The 16433-nt window shown below is 34.7% G+C and overlaps 1 pseudogene; it reads right to left on the bottom strand.

The window, feature by feature from the left end:
• Nucleotides 1-7406: 7406 nt before the first annotated feature.
• LOC132628922 (large ribosomal subunit protein eL22y-like) lies at nucleotides 7407-15360 on the bottom strand (annotated as a pseudogene).
• Nucleotides 15361-16433: the final 1073 nt, after the last annotated feature.

Here is a 16433-nt window from a genome sequence, read left to right as displayed (position 1 = left end):
TTTAAAATTATCTATTAAGAACTGGAAGTCTGCTCTGAAAGGTCTTCAAGTGAAGATTGGAAAGCCCAAATATTTTCCAAATTGGTACACCTCATCATGTTAAAGGAATTAGCACAAGATGTTTATTCAAGGCAGTAACATTTTGTGACAAAAATATCTTAGATTTCGCAAAACTCACTTTTTGGCGAGATAGTAGTGAATTAGTTCAAGATATCAACAATAGTAGCACAAATCAGTCGTGTTTATTTTTGCACAAATAATAACGTCGTCCGCAAAGAACAAGCGTGAAATTTGAGGCCCACGTGCGGATGACCAAAAAGCATAGTCCGATGCCAAAATTATGCGTCGTGAAAGCATTTCAATACTAAGTATGAAAATGTAAGATGACAATGTATCTCCTTGACGAATCCCCTTGTTGGTTGAAAATAATCTCTAGAAGAGCCAATTGAGATTGTAGAAGATGTGATACATGACATGATCAATTGGATAAGTTGATGAGAAATCTAATTCAAAGTCTTAGTGATTTAGTGATCTTTTGAGTATTTTTAAGTTGCTACTATCAAAAATATTAATTGGTGCAAATAACGATTACGATAAATATTTTCTATAAAAAACCTAATTATTTAATTTTTCTTTGTTCTTTTTTCTCAAGTTAACCTTTCTTTAAAAAAAGAAGAAGATAGAATCGGAGAGTAGAGTACAAAATCGGATGGGGCATAAGGAGATAGCTATAGTAATTAGTGTGGGAAAAGATAGGTTTAACAGCTTGTTCTTTTCTGAAGCTCATGAAGAACTTGTCGCTATCAGCATTGACTCTGGCCAGTTGTTTCTGGGTAAACCAGTCTTTTTAAAAACAAATACTACTAATAATAATAAGAAGAAGAAAATCAATTTCGAATCTGCTTTTCGTCTGACAATAGGCAAAATTGGGATCAATCTGCTAGGAAGAATAAATTTGTGCCTCTCTCTTTGAAACGTCTAAATTCACTGCATTTTCCTACTTGCCAATATTGAAAAGGAAATTAAAGCAAGTTTTGAAATGTTTAATTGTCATATGCCTTCTACTTCCTGTTATGAGGAAACTTTATTAAGCCGTCTCATGTTGAATTTTGACGTAACGGATAAAAATCGACCTAACTTTAGCATAATGCAGCTTCTTAACTAGAACATAAATATGAATAAAGAAATAAAATCACATCGCGCTTCATGCAAACTATTTATTACCTCCAATGCTCTCATGAGCTGAGGCAGAGGTGAATCTAGAATTCTTAGAATATGAGTGCACATTAGTACGACAAGGTGGATCCGTGATTTATACTTAGGTTAAACTTTTAAGTTCATACCCAGTGGGGGAGCTAGAATTTTAACTAAAGAGGTTCAAAATATAAAAAAATAAGCATATAAAGAAGGCAAAAGGGATTCAATATCTACTATATATACATAAAAAATAATTTTAACCACCCCGTTACACTTTTGAAATTATAGGTTCGAATTAATTTATTTTTGTACAATTTTAGTAACGTATCTACACTGTGTTGAAATTATAGGGACCAGTTAACCCCGGCTTTGTTGACTATATGCTACATCCTTCATTGGGCCATCTAGTTTACAAAATATGTACACAACGTCTAAGTAGTACACACACACACTCTACATACCTATACATATGATATGCATATAGAAAAAATATACAACCGAAGTGTATATATAGTGTGTACTTCAACCATGTTTGGTAGATAGTTGGCCAAAGAGTACATTTACGTAATTTTTTTTTTGTTTTCTTAAAAAAATAAATTCAAACCAATGTTTGGTTAAAATCTAGACTGACTTTTTGAAAAACAAAACTGAAGATGAGTTTCAAGTTTGAAAAAGTGATTTTGATCAGGTTTTAAGTAAAAGATTTTCACTCATAAACTTCTCATTTTCAAGTTAAATGCATGTCCAAACACAACTTCAACTTCCAAACACCCTTTTTCTACATTTTTTCAAACACTACTTTTTTCAAATATCACATTTTTGATGTTCAAACACCTACTTACTATCACTACAAGAAAAATTGGAATTAGCTAGTAACTTCGTCGCTAATTCGTTGTTAAATTGCTGGTAGCTAGCATAATTTTATGATAATCCGTTGATAAAAAGAATTAACGATGAATGTTAAATTTGCAGCTTAGCGACAATACTTTCCTATCGCTAATTCCTACTATTTGTTTTAGTAGTGTATGATATCTTACTTTGCGTACAAATTAAAAAGTTTCATAACAATGTTTCCCTTTTTCTTAATTATTAAGTAAAATCAGTTTTTTTTTTTTTTTTTTTTTTGTGTTTGTGTGTGTGTATGTTATTTTTGATGTTTGGGTGAAAGCAATAGCCAATATGTTAAACTCTATACGGCACAACTAGTACAGGATGAACTCTTATTAACTAAAAAAATTTGTTTGATATTTTTTCTATAATTTAATTTCTCAATGTCACTTTACATGAAAATATTGGCGCCATGTAATCGGATATTGATAATCTTTGATCTCTTTAAATGGTAGTAATGTAGTTATAATCCATCGGAAAGATATACTTCGTTTTGTTCTTTTTTCAGAATGATAAACAATTTACATAACTCTGGATATAAATTTGGAAACAATCTTACGTTTATATTTTTATGGGTAATTACTCATGCAAATGATCAAAAAGCACACAAATAATTAAGTACTATAATTTTTTATACTCTTGTTAAACAGATTTTTGGTTCTTCTTTGTTTCTATCAAGAAACTAATTCTCTGGTGAACCTTATACTAAGTCAGATTGACTCGAAACTTGTTTCTGAGCCTTCAGATGTCAGTAAGTGTACGTATCTATCGAGTCTTGATTTGTGTGCATATGGTTTCGCACTATTCTGTTCGTGCAAGCCTCGGTATGTCCTCCACTGCGTCCCGGGCCAGGTTCTGTTATCGTGCACATTCCTCTGCATTGTTCACCGAGTCCCTCGTTGGAGAGCCGGGATCTGTTATATGTATGTCTGTATATGATGATATGATGGTGGCCAGGATGGCTATTCACCGCGTCTCTCCCTAGAGGGCCGGGATCTGTTACATGCATATGTGATATATGATGTCGGCATATATGATGATTCCATCCACCGCGTCCCTCACTAGAGGGCCGGGATCTGTTATGTGCATTTATGATATATGATATCGGCATATATGATGACTCCATTCACCGCGTCCCTCACTAGAGGGTCGGGATCTGTTATATGTGTATATGATATATGATGTCAGCATACATAATGACTCCATCCACCGCGTCCCTCACTAGGGGGCCGGGATCTGTTATATGTATACATATATGACGACATATGAGGTCAGCACGCATGATCTGTGTTTGGAAAGTAAGTATTCTGATACTCTGGACGATTTACTCATTTTCTGTACTTCTTCTGACATATGACATCGGTATGCATGATTTACGCTCGGAAAATAAGCGCCTTGGTATTCTGGCTAATGTACTTAATTTTGTACCGTTGTTCCGGTTATGTTTCTGTTTTCTGTATTTCATGCCTTACATACTCAGTACATATTCCGTACTAACCCCCTTTCTTCGGGGGCTGCGTTTCATGCCGCGCAGGTACACCCAGATGAGTTGAAGCTATTATAGAAGATGTTCCAGCGGAGAGGGCAAGCTCCACTTGCTCCTGGAGTGTTGCCGAGTCAGAATATATGTGCTATGATTTCTGATTGACGTTAGAGACTTTGCGGACAGAGTCGTGGGTATAGAGTGTCAGTTTTGTAAACGGCTCCATCAGCCGATTTGTCATTCTGTGTTATGTGATAAATTTTATATAATTACAGATTTTGTTTGATTTGAGAACTATAAAAAGAAAGCTTCTGAAAGCTTTGTTATGTATGTCATCCTTATTTGATTTAAAAGTTCAAAGAAACTATGTATGTACTAAGAGTCAGAGGGTTCGCTCGGCTCTAAGTAAGGGTCGGGTGCCCATCACACCCTAGTAAGATTAGGGTGTGACAATTTCTTCTTGGATTTATTGGATCTTGTTGCAGTTGACACTGTCATATGATTTTGTTTTGCTAGTCGCATCGGTAGGTGCCTTGGAATAAAATCCTCAGTCACCTTAACATCCCAGCTTTTCTTTCTTCCATGATTCTTTTTGTTATTGCATAATTTCCTAGGAGAAATATCTGCATCCCTAGCGGCATTTGCAAAACAATAATCCAACATAGCCTCTTCCTCATGGATGTCCTCATCTTGTGGGTTGACAAATCTATTTGGAGAGAAAGTACTATCATCACTAACTTGTAGTTGCTTGTTAGTGTTAATAGGTGTAAGAGAAGTCAACTTTTCAACATTAGAACTCACTAATGCATCAAGAAGCTCTTTGTCACTAACATAATTTTTTTTAACACTAGAACCTGTTAAAACCAATTGTCGCCCAGGATGTAGTGGAGATGAAGCACTGGTAATGCCACTGCCTTTAGGAACAAAAGCTGGTGCGTCGGGGCTCAATTTTCTAGGCATGGAGGGAGAGATAACATGCTCATTCTCTTCTTCCACCATTTCAGCCCATCGACTCTCACTTGTAACACCTTTTTGCAGAAGGAAGTAAATTCTCAGTCAATACATGTACTGGATTTATGCTCTCGGAAATTTGGGATCCACTGACATTAGTGTTCACAGTTGCATGTGTGGGGGAAAATGTCATCATATTGATCCCCTGCAATAGCTTGAAAAGAGTTTTTTTCCAAAACTATATTTGGGCAACCAATATTTTTCGAGGCAGTAGGTTGAAGACCTGAAGTAGCTGCTCCCTGTTGCTGATTTTTACGTTCGGGAGAGGCATTTCTGCTGGATGAAGAACTCTTTCGTGCTACCGTTGTCCAACCTTCACCCCTGTTGGACTCCTCATATGTGCCTGTAATATCTCTGTTTTCAGTTTAAGTAAAATCAGTTTTTTTTTTTTTTTTTGGTGTGTGTGTGTATGTATGTATGTTATTTTTGATGTTTGGGTGAAAGCAATAGCCAATATGTTAAACTCTATACGGCACAACTAGTACAGGATGAACTCTTATTAACTAAAAAAATTTGTTTGATATTTTTTTTCTATAATTTAATTTCTCAATGTCACTTTACATGAAAATATTGGCGCCATGTAATCGGATATTGATAATCTTTAATCTCTTTAAATGGTAGTAATGTAGGTATAATCCATCGGAAAGATATACTTCGTTTTGTTCTTTTTTGCAGAATGATAAACAATTTACATAACTCTGGATATAAATTTGGAAACAATCTTACGTTTATATTTTTATGGGTAATTACTCATGCAAATGATCAAAAAGCACACAAATAATTAAGTACTATAATTTTTTATACTCTTGTTAAACAGATTTTTGGTTCTTCTTTGTTTCTATCAAGAAACTAATTCTCTGGTGAACCTTTTAATAAAAAAATACTCCTATTTGAAAAGCTTTGGTAAAAAAAATTAGCTTTTGATTCTTCAAATAATTATAACTAAGACATGCATATATAATGAGACGGAAGGAGTAAATGATACCGGAGGAGGATACACTTGGGGTAAAGTCTAGCATGCAGGGATAATGTAGGTGAAGTTCAAATTTTATGAGGAAATATTGTAGTAGGCCCTTGTTGGATCATTAAATGCCTCCAGGTTTCCTAAAAGGGAAAAAGAATATTGTCGCTTGAATAAATGCATGACTGCTATAATTTTTTTTTTTTTTTTTTTTTTTTTTTTTTTGTGATAAATGCTTGCCAATTGGCCCCAGCTTATCATATTTCCTATCAGGAAACAGGCTACCACAAGAAGCATTTAATTTCCTGAAGGCAGGCATATGTTTGGACATAATCCAACATGTCAAAATAGGTGAAGTTCAAATTTTTATTAGACAATTATATTCCTGGAGTAGGATTCATTGTCCATTTTACTTTAAGGTTTCCGAAAAGTGATGGTACTTGCATGAGTAAATACATAGCTGCCAACTTCGTATGTCTTTTCGGAAAGTCATAACAAATATCCCTCCTTCTGCCACTTTTGGGAATAGGCTTAATTAATGAGGCTATTATTTATGTACGTCAAAAAAAAAAAAAAAAAGCATTTTGTTAGTTGTCCTTGTCAGTGGCAGAGCCAAAAAAAAAAAAAAAGGCTTTTTGTTAGTTGTTTCTTATCGATCAGGCAGAGCCAATTTTTTTTTAAATAGTACAGAAATAAGCACATGAAAAGGTTAAAGGGAAATCCTTTTCTAATCCTTTTCTTGACACCGGAAATCATTTATCAGCCAAGCTAAACAAGAATACAGGAAAAGAAAAATAGAAAAAAGTGCAGTTTTAAATACACTAAGAAGTAGAGACGAAGCTATCATCATGTCTATGAATCCGGCAAAATTCAGTAACTTTAGCCCATAAACTGTTTATGTCTTTTAAAATTCACTTAATATGTATAAATAATTTATCCTAATCCCAATAAGTTATCTTTTTTAAATTTCAAAATTCCTTAAACTTAAAATTCTAACTCCAACTCAAAATTAAGAAAGTGTAGTTGACATTATTTTAACCAGTGGCAGAGCCACATGCATCCAAGGAGTGTCAATCGACACCCCTTCGCCAAAAAATAATACTGTGTAAATATTTAAAAAGAACTTTTTTATGTATTTATGCTAGGTATTGAACCTCCTTAATTTTATCGTATAATTACTTTTTTATATTTTAAATTTCTTTAATAAAAATTCTATTTCTGCCTCTTATTTTAACTATCAATAAAAGACCTAGGGACAAATAAATCCAAACATGTCAACGTCCATTAAATACTTTAAAGAGAAAGAAGTGGTTGCATGAGTAAATTCATGCTTAATAACCTCGTATATTAATCTTTTGGAAACTCATAGCAAACATCCTTTACCCACTTTTGGAAATAGAGGAACTTATTAGTTACGTACTTAAGAAACGCTAATGCGTTTTGTTTGCTTTTTGTATGTTGATCTTCATTATCGCGTTTTTTGCTTTTCCTTTTCTTTCCACTGGAAACCATTAATAGAAAAAGAGGAGTTAAACATAGAGAGAGAAACAAATTTTTCAAGAAGACTAGCATTGACAAGAAGACTACTAGCATATCAATCTAGCCTAATCCTTGAAAGCATTGGAGTGATTGTTGCTATTTTTCATTGCTGTACTCCATACAAAGAGAGAGCCATTGGAGCTGAGAGTTTAATTTCCGGTTACTTTTCCGGTCGCCGCTGAGTTCCAAGAGGTCCACCGGGTGAGTTTCGGGGTGACAAGAGTGGAACAATCCAGCTGACTACTAGCCTGCATTCAGGTAATATATATATATATATATACATTTTTTTTGATTTTTTTTTTTGACAAATAAACTCAACAAATTAGATGTGATCACCAAGAGGAGAAAGGCAATACAGAAAATATGACTTCTGGATACTTGAAAGAGAAACAAACCAAAGTATCAAAGTAATGTTTTCTTTTACTGATAAGAAATCTGGAAATGTGTAGATAAGACTCATCAGTAACTCAAACAGATGATATAAATGGTTCTAAATAAGAAGGCCGCCTAAAGAAAGACAAAGCAACATCAAATGGTCATATTTAATCTTCTTCCTCTGCCTCATTCTCAGCAATGTTGAAGTATCGTAATTCATAAACATTCCTGTCCTTGTTGGAAGCAATCACCCTAAGCCCTGTCCTTGTTGGAAGCAATCACCCTAAGCCAATCCCTGACGCTATTTTTCTTCAAGTACGTACTTTTTGACAAGGTACTTGAGGTACCTCTTGGAAAAAGCGGAATCGCAAGTGACGGTAATCTTATGCTTGTCACGAGTGACGGTAACGGAATCCCCAAGAGCACCAGCTTTTCCACCAACCTTAATTCTCTCCTGAAGGAACTTATCAAGAGAAGCAATCTCCATAATCCCATCATCCACTGGCTTCGTACAGTCAATCACAAAGGTAGCTCCCTTCTTCTTCCCTCCCTTAGCTGCTACTGCTCGGCTCGTCTGTACACTCTCTTTCTCTTACACTGTCATTCCAATTGTGAAAACAAAACAACAATCAACAACAACAACATCGGTCCGAAGAGGGTAGAGTATACCAGTCCCACACCTTACCCCTCTACCTTTAATAAGGTAGAGAGGTTGTTTCCGATAGGCAATAGCAAGATAATAATCTAAGAATTTTACACTTTTTGTGGAATTCTTTTTCACTTTATTTGTAAATCAGCGTTTGACCATGAAAATTTCAAATACAACTTGAATTTGTTTTTGGAGTTCGGAAAATACATAAAGCCCTGTTTTCACTTTCAATACATTCAAATATATTTGCAAAAACTATAACCAAATATAACTCCAACTTCAATAAAGTGAAAAATATTTGGTTTTCCTGGGCAAATGCCTAGGTAATAATGGAGGCTAAAGAAACAACAGATAGTAAATAGAAATCAAAGAATGCGAAAATATAAGAATAGTGATAGAACAATCATCAGATCTATAAACATTCTCATTTTCATGTTTTTTTTTTTTTTTTATGTTTTTTTTTATGTTTTGTTTTTGTTTTTTTTTTAAAAAAAAAATTAAACCTAGGTTTGCTACAAGTGAACAATTTTCAATTTGAAGGTTAATGGTCTGCATTGCTCTAGTATTTAGACTTCAAGATTGTTGACATACATCACGTTGTTTGTGCTTAATCTTGACATCCCACTTGCAAGTTTCAACATAATTGCATAACCTAGCTAACTGGCAGTATATATCTTCACTTATTTAGCTGTGGTGTTAAGTGCTGATGAAGTAAGGGGAAAAGGATTTCCCTCAATTTCCTGTTGTTCCATGATAATTCTTTTAATTAATCTTTGATTTTTTTTTCTATTTCTCCTAATGCATTCAATTGAGATTCACATTATGACGGTGATAATATAAAATTTCTTTCAAGCAGCTTATTGTTTCCTTATTTGACATGACTTTCTAAGTTCTCTCCAGTGCCTTCCTAATACTGTGTATCAACTGTACAATAGATAGATTTTAGTGGATAACAAATCCTTTTGCTGAGGCCATGGAAGTGAAGATGGGGCACTATAATAATATGCGGTATACTACTGATTAACAAAAATTAATTAAAGGGTTAAGTTCTTGTAGGCTCTTTGAAGGGTTTAAGTGCTTTGTCAAGACAATATATTCCTATCATTTGAATTTAAGATATGATTGTCAACGAATGTTGTGATTAGTTAGACATTGAAATCACATGTTAAGTAGTGTAGAGATTGTGGAAGTAACTCAAAGTGATATCATATATACATGAATAGTGGATTGATCTTAGATACAATTACCACCTTCATTATCTTTAGTACTAGTGGCATTTGGAAACCTAAGATAAAAAGTTAAATTTGCAATTATTTTTATTATTCTCCGCTCTTTGTGACATTAAGTTATAGAAAGATTAGTTTGATAGTTTCGGCAAAATTCTAGCACGGGCCCAAAACTAAGATTAAAAGTTAAATTTGTAATTCTTTCTTATTTTTTCCCGCTTTTTGTGATATAGTTATTGAAAGATTAGTTCGATATTTTCTGTAAACTCTTAAAAACTAAAGACTTCCCATATATTTGATTGCATAAAAATATTTAAAAATTGATTTTTTTTTCTTTTTTTGTCCTTACTTTAGACCTTTATTTTTATTTTTTACCTTCAAAGAACTACGTGACATAAAGTCCTTAATTTCTAACATCATCTAATATGAACTACAACGTTTTCTTCCAAAAATAAGACATCAACTACATATGCTATATTTATTCTTTCGTTGAGATTTTAATGAGGTTACTTATAAACAAAGATAAATTTCAAATAAATAAAACTAAAATTTTACACTTTACTAATATTTGTAAATGACAATTAATTAAATGATGCAAAGTATATCGAAACGATGAAGAAAATTATTCACAATTTCTTAAGCGTTTTAAGAGGACTTTAAAAGTTTCTAAATTTATCAAAATTAGGTGTGGCACCTCAAGTAATTAAGAAATAAAGTAGGAATAAAATAAAATATATGAAATAGTTAGTACATGTTACATTAGCTTAAAAAAATGTTAATCTAGGGAGTTTTGTATTTTTTTTTTTTTTTTGTTTCTAAAAGTGCCTAGATATTTTTAAAACACCCTATAATAGATGAAACAATATAAGACAAATATAGGGATAAATTTGAAAGAGGCAACCTTTAGTTGTAATGTAACCAAGACTCTAACTAAGGATTACAAAAAAGTTACATTAGCCGTTATTGTATATAGTAATTTATTCAATTCCTTCTCCGATTAAGTGTATAATGAAGAAGGGTCATTTCAATATATAATGTTGCGAAAAAGCTCCTAGGTAACTTAGTGCTGGATCGAGCCACGAGCTTAGACAACCTTGTTTATAGGTTTGCAGGTTTAAATCTTACATAGTTTGTCTCATTCCCAGACTCGATCAAAATCATTGTTCCATCCCTGCAGCTTCTTCATGTGGGTTTCCTCAAATACCTTCTCGAGAAACTGGTCTGCGTTTAGTCTTTTCCTGTAATTAATAATTGAAAATAGAGAAAAATATACTAAATACATCACCAATCTTCTCTGATGAGAACCCATACACTGATTGTACCCCTAGTGCAAGGAGCCACCCCTATCGGAAGCTCGAATTGCCTTAGCGCTCCATTGGTCATGCACACTTCAGTTGCATATAATTAATTTGTTAGATTGAATAAAATTGAGTTGATAAACAAAGTATATAATTGATTTATTTTTACCTTAAAATATTTATTATTATACATCCTGTCCCTAATATGCTGTGGAACATATTTCCAATATCTTGGTCCGTGATAAAATGAACACATCGATTGAACCACAACTTTCGTGGATTCAATTGAAGGATAAACCCCCCATTTACTACTAAAAACAGGTTAAAATTAAGGGTCAAAATCGAGAAAAAACTGGTGGACTTGATAATGTCGAAAAATAGTGGTTCGGAAGATAAAAGAACAGACAAATTACGTCGGTTAAAACCAAAGAAGTCCATTGGCTATGTAAAATATACAAGTCTCGATTTTTATTGAAAAATTAGTACAAAAATAAATAAAAAAATATCGACGGAGTCCCTCATATTTTTCAAAAATTATAAAAAAATCAAACTCAAGTATGTACCATGACATTGGACTGTCCTACAACTAGACCACTTATGCTATTTAATCAACGTACTTCAGTTGTTTTTATTTATACTCTTCAACTGTAGGTTTGCACTTAACACCAGACGGACGTCCTTCATTTTTAATAAATAAAAAATTTAAAATTGATGGACATCTGTAGATTTTCTTTAACAAATAAAAAAGACAATAATAGTTTTCGTGCATTTTTATGCGAAATTAACCGAGGGGCGTCCATCGATTTTTTGAAATTTTTTTTAAAAAAAAAAATTGCACATTTTTGCACGAAAGATAACAGACGAAACTCCATCTATTAAAAAAAAAGGGTTAAAAGTCGACGGTAGTATAAAAAATCCGTTGGCTTTCCAATAGCATCCCTTGATTTTTGTGCGTCGGGTTTTCACGTTTTTCTAGTAGTGATTGTATTTAAACTATGTTAGAAACTATATTTATAATTAATAAAAAAATAAAAAAATGAATACCTATCCCCCTCTGTCAGGAATGACAATCAACCTCTGGAGATCATCTAACTTCCAAGTAGTTTGATCTTGAAGCATTTAATCCCACTAAACAACACAAATGAGTAGGCTGATAAAACCAGCCCATGAAAACATCACCCGCTTGATCCGCTCAAGTTTGGGATGATCACTGACCCGCCTAATTAATAGCTCAGCTCATTTCAGCCCATAAAAAGTTGGCTTGATATGCAGTCCAAATTGATCCATGAGAAATCTTGTTAATATATTTTCAAATATACAATTTTTTTATTTGATATGTTATATATAGTCATAATACAGAAAGAAAATAATTTTATTAGGTACTAAAAAATTATAAAAGAAGAAGAAGAACAACAACCCAGTATAATTCCACAAGTGGGATCTGAGGAGGGTAAGATGTACGTAGACCTTACCCCTACCTTTGGGGGGGCAGGGAGACTGTTTCCGAAAAACACTCTTCTCAAGAGGGAAAAAAACAAAGAAAGTAAAGGGAAATAAAAGAAATGAATTTGATCCAGATACAAAATATATGACAGCAAAGAGCAAGAAATAAAGCAAAGGCGCAATAGATGGGAATATAACATCGAAGAAATAGAAACTACGCTATTACTAAATTATACTACTAATAAGCCCCTACCGCTCCCACCTAAAGTGGGACGCCACTTGACTACCTATTACCTTTCTACCCTAATCCTCAACTCCTTCCTATCTAGGACCATGTCCTCAGTAAGATGAAATTGTGTCATGTCTTGTGTAATCACCTCCCCCAGTTCTTTTTCGGCCTACTTCTACCTCTCTTAACTCATGTGATAACCAACCTCTCACACCTCCTTATTGGCGCATCCTCAGACCTCTCATTCACATGCCCGAACCATCTCAATCTCGCTTCTCTCATTTTGTTCTCAACAAAGACCACTCCACCTTGCCCCGAATAACCTTGTTCCTAATCATATCTCTTCTAGTATGCCCACACATTCGTATGAGCATCCTCATCTTTGCTTTTCTCTACCGTCTCTCTCCTCTATCTTTCATCTTGCTCTTTGGAATAACAAAGCCATAGTTAGAAAAAATGCGAGTTGATATTTTTTCACATAATTTTAATGGTTTTCATAATAAATATTTAAACTAATTTCTCTGTTTAAATAATCCTAATAATAAAATGTATCTTCTTTTTCGTAATTCAACACTCAAAATCACTTTTTGAAAAGATAGACCAAACAAAAATCTGCTTATCAAACACTGAAAAAAGAGCTTCTCAAAATGAATTATCCAAACATAAATTGCTTTTCCCCATAATTGTCTTTTTGAAAAATTATTTTGACAAAAGTACTTCTCAAATATAGCAGTTTTAGGCAGCTTGGCCTGACAGTCTCTAGTCAACCAGTCCACCATTACTCAAAACACAGATTTTCCCTTAGACTTGGGCAATCTTTCTTCCAAGAATATACTAATGCTTGACCAAGAAATTCCAGGAATAGCCAATATAATGGCTGAAGTAGTCCAGGATAGGGGAAACTATCATATAATAAGAGGTATTGTCCATGCCAGAATTACCACCTACAGCTAGATTATCATGCTAATGAATAACAAGGTCCTTTCTCAACTAAGGGTGTAAATAGGGTGGGGCGAGGCAGGATAGGGCAAAGCAAGCCTTGACCAGCTAACATTTCAACCCGTCCTGCCCTGTTCTATTTAGCAATGCTCCATCATTTTGCCCTGTCCCGTCCTTACTGTTTAAGTTTTTCTTTTTTGTCTTTGAAATAACAATTTACTGTTCTTTTTAGTGACTCACTAGATAAATGATAATAACAGAAATAAAGTAAAACACAACCAGTGGCGGAGCCAGGATTTCCGCCAAGGGGGTTCAAAATATAAAAAAGTAAACATACGAAGCAGCCTAAGGGGGTTCAACATCTACTATATATACATAAAAAATAATTTTAACCTTATAAAAACAGTGTTTTTTTCTGCCGAGGAGGCTCGGATGAACACCCTCGGCTCTATGTGGCTCCGCCACTGAATACATCAGTGCTGATGTGTGGTTCATGTGACCGCATATGACTACAACGTTTTATTATCCATATATAGTCTGCAAAGAATTAATGAATACGTAGAAAAATAGAAAACATAATTACTCGTAAAGGAAATTTACTAACTTCAAGTTATCAATCTAGTACCCAAAATAATTCAAATTATCTGGTGTTGCCTAGATTAGTGTTCACAGTTATTGCAGTGAACTGTGAATAAAGTATTGGCATAATGATATAAGTTACATGAAGAACTTAATAACCAACTGCTAATATATTTTATGTTAGATATATAGTTTATTAATACTCGTTATGGCCTCTCAGTAAAACCATTTTCAAATTCAATATCATTCCCACCTACAAATGCCAACGATCAACATGAGCTAACCAGAACCCAGCACCTTGACCCGCAACCTGCCCTGCCCCGTTATGTATTTCTTAAAAAACAAACTTTGCCTTGCCCCACCCTATTTAATTGCTCCCCTGCCCTGCCCCGTTAGGGACGTGGCCTGCCTCATTGTCATCCCTAACCAGTACTATGTTATGCTACCCAACTATTCCTCTGGTTGAAAGAGCATGCAAAATTGGAGTTATACATGCTGTTTCAACCAGAGGTATAGTTGGTAGCATAACATATGCTTGGTTAGCATGGAAAAGCTAGTATTCCTCTGGTTGAAATGGAAAACTAATACTCACTCATTACAGATTCATGGAAAAATAATCTAAGCTGCTGATTCTAGTTTTTTCGTTCCAAGATCACTAAACTAACGCAAGAATGAATAATAGAGCTTATCACTAACAAATAAAGAATGATATTATGCAACCGAATTCTCTGTTCCCCATACCTTCCCCAGAACATTATCTTTATCCTTGAGCTGTCCAATACAGCTCCCCGAGCTGTGGAGCAAGTAATGCTTCCATTATTTGATTGGATCCATAGAGGTTGATATGTTTTCCCCCTGTCAAATATTAGCACCTTTGAATATGCTGAATCAGATAATCAGCAAGTAATGTTAAAATGTCATCACCAACGTAGTATCTAAGATATTTCATAGAAGAATAAGAAATTCAGAATTGTAGCGAATTGAAACAAGACCTCTAGAAGAAGTCTAAAAATATTCAAAAGAGAGCAGTTATAGAAAATAAGTGGAATTATACTAGTGGAATTATACTACACTAGATCCTTCCATCGCCACTTATAAATAGAGGTGGTTCATTTGAGTTGTGTGTGCGCTCAAGTAAGAAGAGAAAGCAAGCAAGAGGTGACTAATTAAAGAAGAAGTGTCAGAGAAAATGTGAGGTGCTAAAGTGTGAGCAGATAAAAAAATTGAGTGTTGAAGATTTGTAAGACCGAAGTTGATCCCCTTTTGATTGCTCTCTTGCCCTGCCCCATTGCCATCCCTATTCTCAAATGTGGATCACTTCCTACCACCAATCACCTATTTCTCCTTATTTGTTGATTCTTATAAGAATAACCATTGCTTCTGTCATCAGTGTTCTTAACAAATCCTTAGAATTAGTTCTTGTAACTCCTTATCTTGCTGCCAACCATCCACAATCCTTTTAAATAAGGTGAGAAACCTGCAGTATTAATGTGCCAAGCAGAAAATTCTTCCTCAGGCAACCAGGACAAGGACTCTGACGCATTGTTCTATCCCCCTTTCTTATAGTTAATGTCAAAATCAAGTTGCAAAATCTTAGCTATCCATTTTATCTGGGAGCCAGTGTGCAACTTCTGTCCTTAAAACAACCACTTGAGGTCCTTGCAAGCCTGCACAACATTGTCATCAACAACAGTAAAGGATTGTGGATCAACCTCTTGAACTGAGCAACCAAACTTTATAGCCTCATTAGTATCAATCAATACACTGACATTTCCTTTTCAGTGTATCCAACAACTCTCAACCCATTTAAAGCATTCAAGAGAGTTGATTTCTCAAACGATCACTCAACTAATAGTTATTACTATCTCGGAAAGTAATTTCTTTATTGAGAAATTGGATTCAAGAAGAAAGACCATTTGAGAAACATACCCCCTTCAAGGATATGGTCACAACTGTTGGATCTACAAACACTTGCAACGTGACCGTGCTTGTTGCACAATTGGCAGCGAACACCATCATAAGAGTTGTTGCTGTTTGGGGATTGCCACTGGTTGGGTGAATTAGAGCGATTGTTGGATCGCCATTGTTGGTTGCTGCCCGTGTTATTGTGGGGGCGGCGATTGTTGCGATTGTGCGAGGTACCAGTCCTGTTGAATGTAGCAGCAGCAGCAGTAATCGGGCTAGGAGCTTTCTTAGACTCTTCATGTTTAAGGAAAAGCTCATGATCAAGAAGCTTTTCATAGAGTTCTTCATACGTGATAGTGGAGTCACGAGCACGGATTGCAGCTGAGATCTCACGAAATTCTGGACCTAAACCACTCAGGACTTTAACAATAAGTTCAGAGTTTGTGACCGGGGCACCAGCAGTAGATAGTTCATCGGAAATAGATCGAATCTGCTGCAAATAATCAGTGACTGGTTGGGAGTCTTTTGTGAGTCTCGCAAGCCGATCGCGAAGACTGAAAATTCTGGTTTGGGACTTGTTCGGATATGCGATGTGCAATGCATCCCAAGCTTTCTATGCTGAATCAGCAGCAGCAACAGTTGAAGCAATTGTTGGATCAACAGATGCCATGAGTGCATTTTGGATGAGTTGGTCTTGACGAAACCAAAGAG

This window comes from Lycium barbarum, chromosome 2 (assembly GCF_019175385.1).
Source record: "Lycium barbarum isolate Lr01 chromosome 2, ASM1917538v2, whole genome shotgun sequence".
Lineage (NCBI taxonomy): Eukaryota > Viridiplantae > Streptophyta > Magnoliopsida > Solanales > Solanaceae > Lycium > Lycium barbarum.
Note: the sequence above shows the minus strand (reverse complement) of the source record. Positions and strands in the feature narration are given on the sequence as shown.